At 40.8% G+C, this 17778-nt stretch overlaps 1 protein-coding gene across 4 annotated transcripts in view; it reads right to left on the minus strand.

The window, feature by feature from the left end:
* Window positions 1–17571, minus strand: part of FAM168B (family with sequence similarity 168 member B) — a 57458-nt gene extending 39887 nt beyond the window's left edge. The window contains exon 1 of one of the 4 annotated variants that reach the window (XM_039869298.1): window positions 17452–17571. The gene's annotated coding sequence lies outside the window, so the exon portion shown is untranslated. The other 3 variants (XM_039869296.1, XM_039869299.1, XM_039869295.1) reach the window with 3 other exon arrangements.
* Window positions 17572–17778: the final 207 nt, after the last annotated feature.

Genomic DNA, 17778 nt, shown 5'->3' on the forward strand with positions numbered 1-17778 from the left:
GAAGAAAAAGAGAGTCTGGCTAGCCACTCATGGTCAGGCTGATATCCTACACTGGCAAAATAATCAACAGCTGGTTGGGGGCAGTAGCAGTCCCAACGGGATCCCAACTGGAACTATCAGACTCCCCAGGCCGCCGACACTGAAATCATATGGTACTTGACTCATAGCAGGGCTTCAAAAAGCGGCACACAAGGCAATTAACTATGAAAATCTCAAAGGAATCAGCCAAGGTCCAGATGAAAATCCTGCCCTTTTTCTGTCTCCTCTAACAGAGGCTCTCCAAAAATACACTAAACTAGACCCTTCCTCAATGGAAGGCCTCCTCTTCCAACACACTCATTTCATTTCTCAATTGGCTTCTGAAATCAGATGCAAATTACAGAGGCTGGAAGATGGCCCTCAAATCCCACAAAGGGAACTCTTAAGTGCTGCCTTTAAAGTTTTCAATAATAGAGATGAGGAAACAAAAAAAATGAACAACTTAAAAGGGATCAGGCTAAATGCCAGATGCTGGCAGCAGCTATTCAGAGCTTCCACAGAAATATACAAAGCCCTAAGGGCAAAACCTTTGAAGCCCCTCCAGAACCCTGCTTAAGTGTGGCAAGGAGGGACACTAGGCCAAAGGTTGCCCTAATCCTCGCCCTCCTCCAGGCCCTTGTCCAAGTTTCGGCAAGAAAGTTCACTGGAAAATCAACTGGAACTCAAGGGAGGGTCACATTTCTTCCTTCCAAAGTCAGAACAACTGGACCTCAACCTGCCCAGCCTTCTAGGGTTCGCCACTGAAGATTGAGGTTGCCCGGGCCCCACGGCCCCCACTCCTATCACTCCTTTGGAGCCCAGGGCAACTCTACTAGTAGCAGGTAAGCCAATCTCCTTTCTTATTGATACAGGAGCCACTTACTCTGCCATACCTGAATTTGCAGGTCCTATCTGGCCCTCCCAAATCTACACTGTCAGGGGTTGATGGTCTAATCTCCAAGTCTTTAGCTACACCCTCCTTACAATGTCTCTTCCTGGGAATATCTTTCAGTCACTCGTTTCTAGTCCTTCCTAAATGCCCAATCTCAATCCTTGGTAAAGACATTTTATCAAAATTCAGAGCCTCCTTTAGGCTTCACTCTCCCACTTCTAATTCAGACCCACCCCTCCTCCCTCTCCCTAAACCAGAACCGGATAAATTCCCCCTCTCAACTTCTCTAGTCACACTCAAAGTGTGGGATACCTCTACCCCTTCCATAGCCCAATGCCACTTTCCTATCCACATAAAACTAAAAGACCCTTCAACATACCCCTGTCAACCCCAACACTCCGTATCTTTAGAAAGCAGACAAGGCTTCCAATCCATTATATAACACCTTCTATCCCAAAACCTCCTGAGACCCACTCACTCTCCATTCAACACCCCAATCCTGCCTGTCAAGAAGCCAGATGGCTCATATTGCTTAGTTCAAAATCTCTGCATCATAAACCAGGTAATTCTCCCAACTCATCTGGTAGTACCCAACCCTGACACCCTCCTATCCCTTATTCCCCCGGACACTTCCCATTTCACTGTAACTGACCTAAAAGATGCATTCTTCACCATTCCTCTACACCCAGACTCCCAAAATCCCTTTGTTTTCACCTGGACAGATCCTGTCACCCATCAGCCCCAACTTACCTGCACTGTCCTTCCCCAAGGTGTCCAGGATAGTCCCTATTTCTTTGGACAAGCCTTAGCATCAAGTCTAGCAAAACTAGATCTCTACCCCAGCATTATTCTCCAACATGGAGATGATCTACTCCTTTGTAGTCTATTTATTCTCTCTCTTATGAACATGCAGCTAGCCTCTCAAATCATTTAGATAAAAACAGATATTGAGTCTCTCCAAAGAAGGCCTAACTTTATTACCCTCAAGTCATTTATCTCAGTCACTCTATTATCCCACAACCTGGAGCCATTACTTTAGACAGAAAAGACCTCATCGCCTCCCTCTTACCTCCCACCACAAAACACAAGCTTCTATCTTACCTTGGTTTAGCAAGATTTCTCCGTATTTGGGTTCCTAACTTCAGCATTCTAGCTCATCCTTTATGCCTAGCTTCTAAAGGTCTTTTGACCGAACCACTAGATCCCACCATTATTAGCTCTTACTTCAGGAAATTACAGCAGGCCCTTATATAGGCCCCAGCTCTTTCCTTTCCGACTTCTCCAAACTTTTTACATTTTATACTATGGAAAAGGAAGGAATAGCACTTGGACTCTTAAAACAAGTCCAGAGACCCAGACTATCAAACCAATTAGATACTAGTCAGGGGTTGGCCAGACTGCCTTAGAGCCCTGGCCGCAGCCACTTTTCTAACTCCTGAAAGTCAGAAACTCACATTCGGACAACTCATCACAGTTTATTCTTCATATAACATCTCTGACCTCACTACCCCAAATCTCCCTCCCTCTAGAATACAAACTTTTCACATAATCTTTATTGAATCTCCCTATGTTACCCTAGACAAATACCCTCTACTCAATCCTGCCACTCCTTTACCCATGCCCAACAAAGAGACTTCACACTCTTGTATAGAAATCCTCAACCTTACGACTCTCTGTTTCTCAAACATAACAGACTCTTCTTTATCCAATGCCTCACACACTTGGTTTATTGATGGTAGTGCTTTCTGCCAGATGGGAAAAAATGTTGGCAAGCTACGCAGTAGTCTCCCTCACAGAAATCATAGAATCTAGGCCCCTTCCTGTAGGGACTTCTCAAAAGGCAGAATTAACTGCCCTCACCAGAGCGTCAGTTAACCTTAGCATTTGGACAAGGGGTTAACATCTATACAGATTCCAAATATGCCTTCCATATTCTCCACTCACTACAAAAGGCTCTATTACCAATGCTCCCTTAATTCTTAAACTTCTTCAGGCTGCTCATCTTCCCAAGGCAGCAGGAGTACTTCACTGTAAGAGAACCAGGCAGGAAACAACCCCATCATAGAGGGCAATAATAAGGCAGATACAGAGGCCAAAAGGGCAGTGCAGCAATCAACCCTTTCCTCCCAACTCTTAGCTTTTCTTCATTTCGCACCACAATACTCTCCTAAAGAGTATCATTCTCTCCTCAGGCTTGGAGCAGATAAGAAAGACTTCACTAAAGATGCAAGTAAGGTATATTTTACCACAGGGTCAAGCTCAAAATATCCTGCAAGATATTCATAACTCCTTACACACTGGATTTAAACTGCTCTTACAACTCCTTAAACCCCTGATTACCTGTAATAACTTTAATACTCTCCTTCGAGATATAATGAAAAATTGCTGTATCTGCTTCATAGTCTCTCCTTACAGGTATACACACCCTCCTTCCTTTCCCACCCATCTGGCTAGGAGCAGCATCCCTGAACAGGATTGGCAAATTGACTTTACACACAAGCCTCCATCAGGAAATCCAATACTTACTAACCCTCATAGACACCTTCTCAGGATGGATTGAGGCTTTCCCCACCACCTGAGAAGTCTGCTGAAGTTACCCAGACACTACCAAAAGACATTATTCCTTGCTTTGGATTACCCACCTCATTACGATCAGATAATGGCCCAGCCTTCATATCTCAAATAACACAGGAAGTCAGCTCCACCTTAGGTGTTCGATGGAATCTACATACTTCTTCTAGACCTCAGCTCTCAGGAAAAGCTGAAAAAGCTAACTCTTTAATAAAAACCCTGTTAACTAAGCTTAGTTTAGCAATTCAGGAACCCTGGATTTCTCTCTTACCTCTTGCCCTCATGTGCATTAGGGCCTTCCTTAGAGTCCCCTCTTTCCTCAGTCCCACTGAACTCATGTACCGAAGACCTTTCCTTCTAGGGAACTTCCCAACCACAACATCCCTCTTAGGAGATTATACATCCGTACTAAATCTAGTTAGACAAATACTAAGAGAACATGCAGACCAAGTCCTGCCAAAGCCATACACAGTCACAGATCTTCCACCTACTCCTGTAATCCCAGGTGATTAGGTCCTACCTTAAGAATCTCCACTCAGATCATCTTAAACCTGGACAGCAAGGCCCTTACCGGGTACTTTTAACTACCCCAACTGCTGCTAAGATTACTGGACACCCAACATGGTTCCATCTTTCCAGGCTAAAACGAGTCTCCAATAGTTCACCAAGGGACAAAGTATGGCCAAACACCACAAAATTCCACAGCTATTCCATCAGACCTACAAAGCTTCAGCTAATCCACATTCCTGACAAAGAGGACAAATGAATAACCTTTACTGTCCCTGTCCCTTCTGTTCAGGCTCTCCTCTTCTTCCAGAAAAGATAACAAACACCACTACCCCCAACAAATTCCTTCAGCCTTAGCACAATCTCCCCTTCCTCTCCATCTCGAGATTTTAACTCTTTTTATGGGATTCACTTGTACAGATATCCTTTGATTTCTCACAGACAAGTATTACCTAATAGGCCCATGTGGTGAGATTCCTCATTATGTAGATCAGAACACCTCCCCTTGCCACCCTCTTAATTCTACTTACTTAGATCTCCCACCAATCACCTACTTCCTCTTCTGCTTCCCTACGGAGCTTTCTCAATACCATTCATCTTGAGCCTTCTCTCAATCTCACCCATTCTCTCTTAAATAAATCCAACCCTATGTTAGCCAAAGACTGCTGGCTCTGCCTTTCCCTCTCTTCCTCAGCATACTCTGCTCTCCCTGTTCCCCTCACCAATGGGACCATGTACAAATGATCTTTTCATATCGAAAAGAAAAGGGCTCCATTTTCCTTGAAAGGGCAGATACTCTCCTTGAAAGCACAGGCTAATCAAGATTCTAATCCCTTCCACAACTATACCCAATCCCTTGAAAAGGTAGCACATCCCTCCATACCAGTAATAGGACCCAATACTCTTCATACCCCTTTGATTTCCAAGGCTCCTCTTTGTTTCACAAGAACCAGTAGCAACCTATCTATAGAATGCCTACCTTCCAATCTATACAATCAGTCACAATCCAACTGCTCAGTGGATACTGGACTCAACAGATAGACTACCAAGTCTCTCCAGAAGCTAATGGCCTCTTTCTATAACCCGTCCACTCTACAGTCCTTACAATCTCTTAAAAACGTCTTTTACCACCCCCATCCCCCGTTCTTTCCTTAGATTACGACTGTCTCTGCAGTTCCTCAACACTTTTATTACAGACCTACTAATACCCTTACTCATCTATCTCCCTTTACTGGAGCTGCTGTAGCTACAACTCTTATGGCCTGGAGTTCCGAGCCTCAGAAGGGATACACTGGAACAATCTATCCTCTTACACATTTGTTCTCCATACATGTTTTCACTTGTATACCTGAATAAGGGGTCTTCTTTCCATGTGGAACTAGCACTTATCTCTGCCTTCCCACTAAGTGGACCAGAAATTGGACTCTAGTCTCTCTCTCTCCAAATATAGATACAGCCCCCAATAACCAATCTTTACCAATTCCCATTCACACACTATATAAAATATAAAAGAGGTATTCAGGTCATCCCACTATTAGTTACACTGGAGGTCCCTACCAGACTAAGCACAGGCATGGGGGACTTGCCATCACTATTTACCTATCTACCCTACTTCAAAACATTGTCCAATGATCTCCAAGAAAGCCTAGATGAGATTGCAAAAAATATAGCTCAATTATAGGATCAAACTGACTCCCTAGCAGCCATCACTTTACAAAAAACAAAGGCTAGATTTATTTAAAGTTGAAAAAGGAGGTCTCTGCCTCTTTCTAAAAGAATGTTGTTTCTATGTTAACCAATTAGAACTAGTAAGAGATGCAGCTAAAAAGCTGAAGGATAAGGTCTACGTCCATGATACCCTAAACAAGCTAAGCAGGGTCGGGCCTGGTTAGTTCTTGGATGGGAGACCACCTAGAAAGACCAGGTGCCGTAGGCATAAAAAATTTTTAAAAATAAGGGATTGTAAGCTGACAAGGTCCTTGCAATTTGTAAGGTCAACCAAGGGTTGCCTCGCCTAAAAAAAAAATAACTAAATATTAATTAATTAATTAATTAGTTAAAATAAAAATTAAAAGCTGAAGGACAAAGCCAATAAGATAAGAGAGCGCCAAACAAATTCTTGAGATACCTGGATAAAAACCAACTGAGTTACCTGGTTCTTACCCTTCATAAGGCCTCTAACCTTCATTTTTCTCATTTTGGACCTTTGGGACTTGCATACCATGCCAGATTTCTTCCCTCCTCCAGGACCATTTTTGCACGTTTTAGTCTATAGCTGAAGTCACAATACTTCACTCCGTGCCACACTATCAAGCCCTCCGGCCAGCAGAATCTACCAGTCAAAGCCACACCCCAGTTGACTATCCACTACTAAATCCCTTTCCAATAGATCTTGCAACCTCTATTCAGCAGGAAGCAGCTACAGAAAACCAAGTTGCCATCCCTATTCCATAAAACAAAAAAGGCTGGATTGTTAGGTCTAAAAGGGCCCTATCTCTACCCCTATAGCCTGGGGATTAGACTCCTTCCTTATCGTTGTATGGGAATTGCACCTTGCAACATCTGGATTGGCAATGCTACATGCTCACCTCCCATTTCACTTGACTTTCCTCCCTTCACCACCAATTTACCCACCTGAAATACGCCCACTGAAAAAGCTCACCTCGAGCCCCATGTAAGTTTCAAGTCCCCTCGCATTCAGCGCTGACGCCATCTTTGGCTCAGCCCAACTGTCACTCTGCTACAATAAACCACGCTTAAACCCCTTCCATCTTGTGCATTCATCCTTCGGCGAACCTAACAGCATTATTCATAATGGTCAAAAATTGTGAACAACTCAAATAAAGCACTAAACACAGGTTTTCCTTCCATAATGACTTGACTTAGAGTCTAAACCAATCATAAAATTCCATTCTACATGTACCACTAAAAAATTTACTGAATTGCATTTGAATTCTAAACACCATTAGTTCCAAAGTACCCAGAGGTTATCTTTCGTGAAAACACTTTTACTTCCCCAGAGACTAATAAATAGTAAATATTTCCTAAAGTGATTAAAAAGTCTTACTAAATTAAAAGTTACAGATAAAAAAATTTGGTAAAAGCATTGATGAAAAAAAATGTTGTGGTTCCCTCTTGAATTCAACAAAAGGGTTTACATTGGGAAATACAAAGACAAGGTCTCTAAACTAATGTCAAACAGCTCATTAAGTTACTTGTTCAAATGATCACAGATTCCCCCAAGATTGTGTGGCTCAAGGGCAAAGAAAACAGCTTATTCAGCCCTGTCTCCCTGCATCTCACTATTGCTTGGCACAGAGGTGGCTCATAAATATCTTCTGAATGTTCTTGAACAAAAGAACTATCCAACAGAGAACACAGGACTTTTCAAACATGATGTTAAGACATTTATTTAAAACCTAATTCAGAATTGTTGAAACATCTGTTTATTGGTTAGTGAATGTGAAAACTGACCAATCTTAAAATCCACTGATCAATCTTAACATCACTAAGAGTCAAACTACTTAACATTACGTGCATCCTCAGTTAAGGGAATTACTCTGTGTTATCCAGTGTACTGCTACAAAACACTAAAATCTGAATCTAATGGAGTCTATACATCTAACTTCTAGACAGGAGTTAGAGGAATAAGCTGAACAATACTGTGAAGCAATGAGACAAACCCAAAAGGTGGGGCTTTCTGGGACAAATGACCCAGTTTCTTCAGTAAGTCAACAGTCTGAAAAAAAGGTGGAGGGGTGGGGAGAAGGACCGTTCTAGATTAAATAAATTTACACATAAAGGCTACAGGTGGATTTTTTTTTGGATCTTAATTTACATTGAAAACATGTAAAAAGGTATTTAAATATTTGGGGATATAACTGAAAATGGGTATTAAACAACTGTTGTTAATTTTGTTGAGTGTGATAACAGTATTTTGGTTATGAAAAGATATGTCATTTTTTAGAAATACATACTAAAGCATGTAAGGATAGAAATGACATGATGTCTATAATTTAAAACATTGCTACAAAAATGGGATACTACAGGAAAATGCTAATAATTGTTACATCGAGATGTTGGGTACGGCTATACTGACTGTATTGCTATACTTTTTAAATTTATCCAAAAAAAAAAAACCACCATCGCTACTCTGCCTGAGATTCAAGCACCAGTAGGCACTCAGAAACCTCCAATTTCTCAGTCTGATTTGCTTTGGACAAAGGATCTCATTCCAGGGCTGGATCCATAGGGTTATCCCTTTAAAAAAAAAAAAAAAAAAAAGTTTCTCATTTGAAATGACTCAACTGTCAGAATTCCTACGAGTGGTTTGACACCTGCATCAGAAGACAAATCTCAGATTTACCTTTCAAAAAGATGACAGCAAAAGTCTTCAATTTGAAAATCCAATAATAATCAAAAAGAAAGTATATTTAAGACCAATCACTGAACTACTTCCCCTAGTTTCAAAACACATCATGACCAGGTTGAGCATCAGGAGGAATATCTTGGCTCTGGAGGTGCCCCTTTAAAAAGCGAGGGAACTCGGCCCACACCAGGGCTCCCCAACATACGGATTCAGTGCCGGGAAGAGGAGTTCCCACAAAATTGCTATAAAAATCAGTGAAGATTCCGACCGTCTGGGTGAGATGGAAGACTGCTAGAAGCTCAGACATCTCCTTAAAGGGCCCACACACAGACTCACAAGCACTCGCTCTGGGCTCCTGTGGAGGGACAGCAGCTGGGGGGGGGTGGTGCCAGAGACCTCGCTCAGGGCAAGGGCTAGAGGAACGGCTGCCATTATCCCTCTGTTGAGCCCTTCTCCTATGCAGCCTACAGGTAGGGGCCATCTTGCCTGTGGTGAGTCCTCCCTCTACACGGCTGAATTTAAATGCAAGCTGGCCTGGTGAAATCCTCTTCTCTACCCCTGTGACTCTTTGGGATCCTGCCCCACCCAATTAGATAATTGCCAGAGGCATATTAAAGGATGGGCCACCAGCCCCACCTAGTCCTCTGGCATGAAGCTCTTTTAGCAGCAATCAAGAGGCCTCTCCACTCACGTACTTCCTGATATAATTCAGGTGGTGGGCAACCAGCCCCAAACCAAGCCGCAGTATTTCCTGAACAAATCTGAGGAATTTGGGAGCCCAAGAAAGGCTGCAGTTAGCTCCCCTGTGATCTGAGACTTTTGTGAATAGCCACAGGCTCAGCTCTGGAACAAAATCTTAACCTGCACCAATATGGGGAAGGCTACTTGCCCCACCCTGGTGACTTCCCGGGACCTCATCTCACCCAACTCGTGTACCACCCAAGACTTCTTCAGCTGCTGGCCCTTCTAGGCACCTAGCAGGTACCCTCAGGCCTTGAAGTGTCCCCAGACTTTTTGGAAACCTGCTCTAGGCCAAGTACTGGAGGCAGCCGGCCTCAGTTAGGAGTGTAGGCTCTCCCATGTACCTCCAGGTCCAGTTCAGGCAGCAACCAACCATGGATCACTTTGTAGGTGGATTGCTTTGTAGGTAGCCCTAGGAAGTCACAGGCAGCATCAGACCTTGGCCTGAATGGGAGACCCCCCACACCCCAAAAGAACCCTAGAACCAACATAATTAGAAGCTGGCGTCAGACCGCAAAAGCGTGCCACCTGATTAGGACCACTAGCAGCATACGCAAAAGTTGTTCTCAACAGTCACAGGAACTGCTTGCACAAACCCCCACAAAACAACTCATACCCTGTGGGTGTGGCCAGTCTTCACAGCCAGTCAGCCTGAGAGTCAGTCCCACCCACTGACATGCCAAAAGCAATCAAGGCTCCATTACAGCAAGGAGTGTTGTGGCACGGATAATTCTGAGACCCACGGAGCCAATTGAGATTAATTATGAGCCTTTATTAGCCGGCCGGCGACTGACTCTCTACCACGCAGGGTTAGAGGAAATCAGCCCTGAGCTTCCCGAGCAGGCTGCTTATAAGGTTTTTCTTACTACATCTTTGAATGAACAGATTACAAGAAGCAGAAGTTAGTTGTAACTCTTTGTACACAGATAAACATATTCAGGGGAACTCCCAGCAAACAGGGCCTAACAGACAGTTTTATCATCTTTTCCTTGGAATGTTGCGCTTCTCCCTGGGGCTGGCACCCGGGGATATCACTTCCCTGAAACTGGAGAATTTCCACTTTTACGGGAGGGCACACACAACCCCACTAATGGATACTCCTGGAGCACCCAGCACAGTTGACCAGGAAGACTGAACCACTGGGTCAAACATAACACCTACTACATAAAGCCCCCCAGCCAAGACTGGAAGATGTACCAAATCTACCTAATACTAGAAACGAACACAGAGAGGCAGCCAAAATGAGAAAATAAACATGTCCTAAATGAAGGAACAGGAGAAAACTCCAGAAATACAACTAAACAAAATAAAGGAAACCTACCAGATACAAAGTTCAAAACATTAGTAATAAGGATGCTCAATAAACTTACTGAGGGGAAGAATAGATGATCTCATTTAGAATTAAGTGATAGTAAGCATTAAAAAGAACATAAAAATAAGTAAAAATAAAAATAAAACAAAAAAATAAAGAGCACATAAAAACTAAATAAGAACCAGTAAGAAATGAAGAATACAACAACTGAAATGAAGAATACACTAGAAAGAATCAATAATGGGGTAGATGAAGCAGGAGATCAAACTAGTGATTTGCAAGACAAGGTAGCAGAAAACACCCAATTAGAACGGCAAAAAAAGAATACAAAAAAATGAGGAAAGTAAGGGACCTCTGGGGCATCAAGCTTAACAACGTTTGCATCACAGAGGTATCAGAAGGAGAACAAGGGATTGAGAACTGATTTGAAGAAATAATGACGGAAAACTCCCCCACCCTGGAAACACAAACAGTCTCAAACAAGATGAATCCAAGCAGGCCCAGATCAAAACACATCATAATTAAAATGCCAAAAGTTAAAGACAAAAAGAATTCTAAAAGCAGCAATGAAAGACAACTAGTTACTTACAAGGGAGCTCCCATAAGGCCGTCAGCTGATTTCTCAATAGAAATTTGCAGGCCAGAAGAAATTGGCACAAAATATTTAAAGTGATGTAAAGCAAGGAACAACCACCAAGGTTACTCTACCCATCAAGGCTATCCATTAAAATTGAAGGTGAGATAAAGAGCTTCCCAAACAAAAAAAAAAGCTTAAAGAATTCATAACAACCAAGCCAGTATTACAAGATGTTAAAAGGACTTCATTCAGTAAATGAAAAGGGAACAAAATATGATTAATAAAATGGCAATAACTATGTACCTATCAATAATAAATTTAAATGTAAATGGAGTAAATGCTCCAATAAAAAGACATAGGGCAGCTAGATGGATAAGAAAACAAGACCCATACATATGCTGTCTACAACAGACCCACTTCAGATCAAAGACACGCGTAGAATGTAAAGGAATGGGACAGGAAAAGATATTTCAGGCAAACAAAAACAAAACAAAAAACTGGTATAGCAATACTCATATTACAAAACAGACTTTAAAACAAAGGCTATAATGAGACAAATGATATTATATAATAATAAAGGGACCAATCTAACAAGAGGATATAACTCTAGTAAACATTTATGTACCCAACATGGGAGTACCTAACTATATAAAGGAAACGCTGACAAGACACAAAAGGAGAGATCGACAGTAATATAGTAGAGGACCTGAACACCACATTGACACCAACAGACAGATCTTCCAGACAGAAAATCCAGAAAACAGTGGCCTTAAGTGACACATTAGATCGCATAGATTTATTGTTATTTTTAAGCATTTCACCCCGAAGCAGCAGAATATACATTCTTCTCAAGTGCACATGGAACATTTTCCAAGACAGACCACACGTTAGGCCACAAAACAAGTCTCAGTAAATTCCAGAAGACCGAAATTATATCAAACGTCTTATCTGGCCAAAATATGAAACTAGAAATCAATTACCAAAAAAAACCACCTCTGAAAAACATACAAACACATGGATACCAAATAACATGCTACTGAACAATGAATGGGTTAACAATGAGATCAAGAAAGAAATCAAAAGATACCTTGAGACAAATGAAAATGAAAACACAACGATTCAAAATCAAGACATAGCAGAAGCCTTCCAAGAGGGAAATTCATAGCAATACAAGCCTACTTCAAGAAACAAGAAAAAAGAAAAATCTCAATCTAATCTTACAACTAAAAGAACTAGAAAAATAAGAGCAAACAAGGCCCAAAGTGACTAGAGGGAAGGAAATAATAAAGATCAAAGCAGAAATGAATGAAATACAGGCTAAAAAAAAACCAATACAAAAGATCAATGAAAACTAAGAGCTGGTTCTTTGAAAGGATATAACAAAATTGGTAAATCTTTAACAAGACTCATCAAGAAAAAAGAGAGGACCTAAATAAATAAAATCAGAAAAGAGACGTGACAACTGACTCAACAGAAATACCAAGAATTATAAGAAAATACTATGAGCAATTGCATGACAACATACTGGAAAATCTGGATGAAATTCCTAAAAACATACTATCTCCCAAGACTAGTCAAGAAGAAACGCAAAATCTGAACTAACAGATTACTATCAAAATCAAATCAGTAATCAAATTCCCAAAAAAACAAAAGTCCTAAACTTAATGGCTTCACAGGTGAATTCTACCAAACATTCCAAGAAGAGTTAACATCTATTCTTCTCAAACCGTTCCAAAAAAAATCAAAAGGAGAAAAGGTTCCCAAGCTCATTTTACAAGGCCACCATTATTAACCTGATTCCAAAATCAAACAAAGAATTTACAAAAAAAATTATAGGCAAATATCTTTGATAAACATACATGCAAAAATCCTTAACAAAATATTAGCAAACTAAATTCAGCACTACATTAAAAAGATTATACATTATGATCATGTCAAATTTATTACTGGGATGCCAGGTTGCTTCACTAACCTTAAATCAATTAACATGATATACCAATTGAAAGATAAAAATCATATGATCATATCAATAGATGAAGAAAAAGCATTTAGGACAAAATCCAGCATATAATAAAACCTCTCAGCAAAGTGTGAACAGAGGAAACACACCTCGGCATAATAAAATGCATACATGACAAACCCACAGCTAACTCTACACTCACTAGGGAAAAGCTAAAAACATTTTCCTGAAGATTAGGAACAAGACAAGGATGTCCACTTTCACCATTTTATTCAACATAGTATTGAAAATCCTAGGCACAGCAGTTGGACAACAAAAAGAAATAAAAGACATCCAAATTGGAAATGAAGAAGTAAAACTGTCACTACTTGCAGATGACATGACACTACATATAGAGAACCCTAAAGATTCCACCACAAAACTGTTAGAACTGATCAATGAACTCAGTAAAGTAGCAAGATACAAAATTAATATTCAGAAATCAATTGTATTTTACACACCAATAATGAACTATCAAAAACAGAAATTAAAAGAATCCCATTTACAAGTGCATCAAAAACAATAAAATATTTAGGAATAAGTTTAACCAAGGACGTATAAAACCTATACTAAGAAAATTATAAGTCATTAAATAAATTGAAGCTACAAATAAATGGAAACATATACCGTGCTCAGAGATATGAAGAGTTAACATCATTAAAAAGTCCATAATACCCAAAACAATCTATAGATTCACTGTAATCCCTATCAAAATATCAATGGCATTTTTCACAGAACTAGAATAGTCTAAAAATGTATATGGAACCATAAAAGAGCCTGAATAGCCATGGCCATCTTGGGAAAGAAGAACAAAGTTGGAGGATCATGCTACCTAATATCAAACTATACTACAAGGCTATAGTAATCAAAACAGCATGGTACTGGCATAAAAACAGACACATAGATCAATGGAACAGAATACGGAGTGCTGAACTAAATCCACACCTATATGGTCATTTAATCAATGACAAAGGAGGCAGGAATATACAATGGGGTTAAAGCTAGTCTCTTCAATAAATGTTTGGAAAACTGGACAGATACACACACAAAAATGAAATTGGACCACCTTCTTACACCCTATACAAGAAAAAACTCAAAATGGATCAAAGACTTAAATGTAAAACCTGAAACCATAAAACTCCTAGATGAAAACACAGGCAGTAAACGCTGCTGTTGCTCTTAGTAATTTTTTCCTGATATATATCCTCTTGGGCAAGGGATACAAAAGAAAAAATAAATGGGACTACTTCGAACTAAAAAGGTTTTGCACAGCGAAGGAAACCAATAACAATACGAAAAGACAGCCTAGAATGGGAGAAGAAAAGTGCCTATGATATACCTAATAAGGAGTTAATATTCAAATTTATAAAGAACTCACACAACTTAATACCAAAAAAGTAACAATCCAATTAAAAATGGGCAGAGGACATGAATAGACATTTCTCCAAAAAGGACATACAGATGGCCAATAGACATATGAAAAGATGCTCAATATTACTAATCAGAGAAATGAGAATTAAAACCACAATAAGATACCATCTCACACCTGTCTAAATGGCTATCATCAATAAATCAACAAACAAGTGTTGGTGAAGATGTGGAGAAAAGGGAACTCTCATACACTGTCATTAGGACTGTATATTGGTACAGCCATTATGGAAAACAGTCTGGAGGTTTCTCAAAAAATTAAAAATAGAACTACCTTATGATGCAGCAATTGCACTTCTGGGTATTTATCCAAAGAAAACCAAAACACTTATCTAAAAAGATATATGCACCCCTGTGTTCACTGCAGTGGTATTTACAATAGCCAAGATATGGAAGCAACCTAAGTGCCCATCAATAAATGATTAAGGAAGTTATGCTGTGTGTGTATATATATACTGTGTATGTATGTATGTGTGTGTGCGCGCACACACACATACATACATACATACACAATGGAAATATTAGCCATAAAAAAATGACATCTTACCATTTGCAACAACATGGATGAACTTCGAGGGTATTATGCTAAGTAAAAGAAGTGAGAGTAAGACAAACACCATATGATTTCAGTTATACGTGGAATCTAAAGAACAAAATAAACGAACAAACGACAAAAATAGACGCACAGATACAGAGAACTGCTGGGAGGAGGGTTTGGAGGCTGAGTGAAAAAGATGAAGGGATTAAAAAGTATAAATTGGTAGTTACAAAACAGTTATGGGAAGTACAACATAGGGAATATAGTCGATAATATTGTAATAAATGTGTATGGCGCCAGGTGGATTCTAGACTAATTGGGAGACCACTCTGTAAATTATGTAAGAATCTAACTACTATACTGTACAATGTCAATTCTAATTGAAAAATAAAAATTAAAAAAGTCATGACAAAGTTCCACACAAAAGAACAATTATAAAATTTTAAAGGCCTTATATATTAGCATTTCATATCAATAAAACTAATCTCAAGGGGCTTAAATTCTATCTCTGAGACACCAATATACAAGATACAATACCCTTTAGTACAACCAACATTGGGTATTAGTAATGTCTGATATCATCAAGAAGAGCATATAAAAGGAGAAAGAGCTCAATTCCCCCAAATTTTATCTTCACTACCAAGGCTGGCCATCTATTTGGAAAAATTCATATTTCTGCATCGTACAACTGGAGAGACGTCAAAGGTATAGAACACAGACATCAGAAAAGTAACTTATTATTTCATTATACTGGTGTACTGTGTTTTAAAATTGTTCTCAACTGATCCAGGAAAAGAAGCTATTTACATAAGTCAAGTATGTACGCAAAAAGTTCCCTTTAAACTACAGAATCTATAAAAAGATATGTTTTAAATGCACTTAAGATTTTTTGTTTTTTGAATTCTAATCCTCTACTGCTGTGGCATTACAAAACTTACTGTCCCAGTGTTTGATAATTCAAACAATTTTGGCATTACAATTCCATCTAACCTTAAAATGGAAATGAGTTGAAAGGCAATTATAGAGCAGAGTAATAACTAAAAATCCTAATATAACAAGGCCTGATAAGAGGGCAAGAGCAGCAAGAGTATCATATGGTGCTTCCTCCTTCCGCCTGGGTTGCAGGCACTTACCCTACACACATAGCCCAATTCTTCCACTATTCAGAAGGGCAAGCAGCAAAAAGAGGGATGCTACCTGCTTGGCATTTCTAATCACTGCTACAAAAGTAACACCTAGCATAACACAAGGAAGCAGGCTGTCCCTAATTCTTAAAGCCTTAGGGAATCTCTACCAGATCTTAGTTTCACAGCACAACTAAACCTAGGAAACATATGCAAACATTAGCTGCAAGCCCACTTAGTTTAAGAAAAACAAAAAACATCACAATGTGCACCACGGCAGCCTCAACATTAGAAAAAATAGGCTTGAATTGTTCGACTCTTGGCTGTCACTGAAAAAATATGCCACTACTTCTTTACTTACCAATGTTTAAAAATGTGTCCCTATTTTCTGTCAAAAAACAAAAGCTTTTAATCTAGTTTTCCATATACTATTTTGGGAAATAATCTCAAAGTATTTTATTCAACGGTGACTTGAAAATATAAGGAATGAGAACTAAACAAACCTTTTCATTCTCAAAATTTTCTTGCATGCCAAAACACTGCAAAATATTTTTATGCATGACTTTAATGAAACATTAATTCATGCAATCCTTTAAATGCACTACACTTATATACACTGTAAAAGAGAAATACCGTTTTGTGGACACGTTGTAAAGGTGCACCTCTCTATTCCAAATTTAACCAAGACTGGGCCACGAAACGTCCTTTCTGAAGAAAACATTAAAAGTCTTTTAAACCAGAAAAACGAACACTAAGTTTCTGCCAGGAAAATGGAATAATCTTTACTTTGTTGGTAGACAAAGTAAATAGTTTACACATTTGAAATGATTAAAATCATAAGGACCTAAATTACAGAAACAATCGCTGCTTCCCCATTTTTCATCCATTTTCCTGATCTGATCTAATTTGAACCTTAAAAAGGCCCAGAGGACATTCTTGAGCAATGATTCCACCTGGATAGCAACACCCGCCGCCCACCGCACCGGCACGAACCCAGCTCCGCCTCTCAGGCTCCGCGTCCCAGGGCCCCATACCCTGCCCGGCCCTGAGGGACAAAGCTCAGCGGGTCCCTTCCGGGACGTGGGACCACCCCAGCGGCGGGTTCGACCTTGGCACCGCCCCAGGCCACCAGCACAAAGCACCGCACTTCCGGCCCGGCAGCAGCGCGAGCCCCCGCCCCACCCGGGGCTCCAGCCGGCACTCACCACGCCGCGATCGTTGCGCCGGCCTCGGCCACGGGGACCAGCGCTCGCTGGCCCGGGGCGGGCTTGGCGGTGGGACTTTGCGAGGGGCGAGCGCCTCGGAGGCCTGCTCCGATACGGGACTGAGTCGCGATGCCCCAGTGTTCTACGCACCCTCGGACCCGCCGGCCTACCTTCCTGTCTGCAGCCGGCGCTGCTCACCGAAGTTGCGCAGCCACGACCGCCAACCTCACTTCCGCTTGGAGCGCGCTGCTGCGGGTGCGCACGGGCACGTGACTCGACGGCGCTTTCCGGGCTCAGGTGGCGACGTGCGCGCTCCCGTCTGCGTCCGGAAAGCCCCCGGATCTAGGGATCGAGACGGCCTGGGTGCGTTGAGGAACCCTAGGGTGAGGAGCATGGAAGGCAGATATCTATAGAGGTCTATTGCGCCTGCGAGGATATCTCTGTTACCCTTTTCCAATAAACGCTCGTAGGGAATGTTTTTCTTAAAACTATTTTTG

Source organism: Pteropus medius, unplaced genomic scaffold (genome assembly GCF_902729225.1).
Source record: "Pteropus medius unplaced genomic scaffold, Ma_sr-lr_union100, whole genome shotgun sequence".
NCBI lineage: Eukaryota > Metazoa > Chordata > Mammalia > Chiroptera > Pteropodidae > Pteropus > Pteropus medius.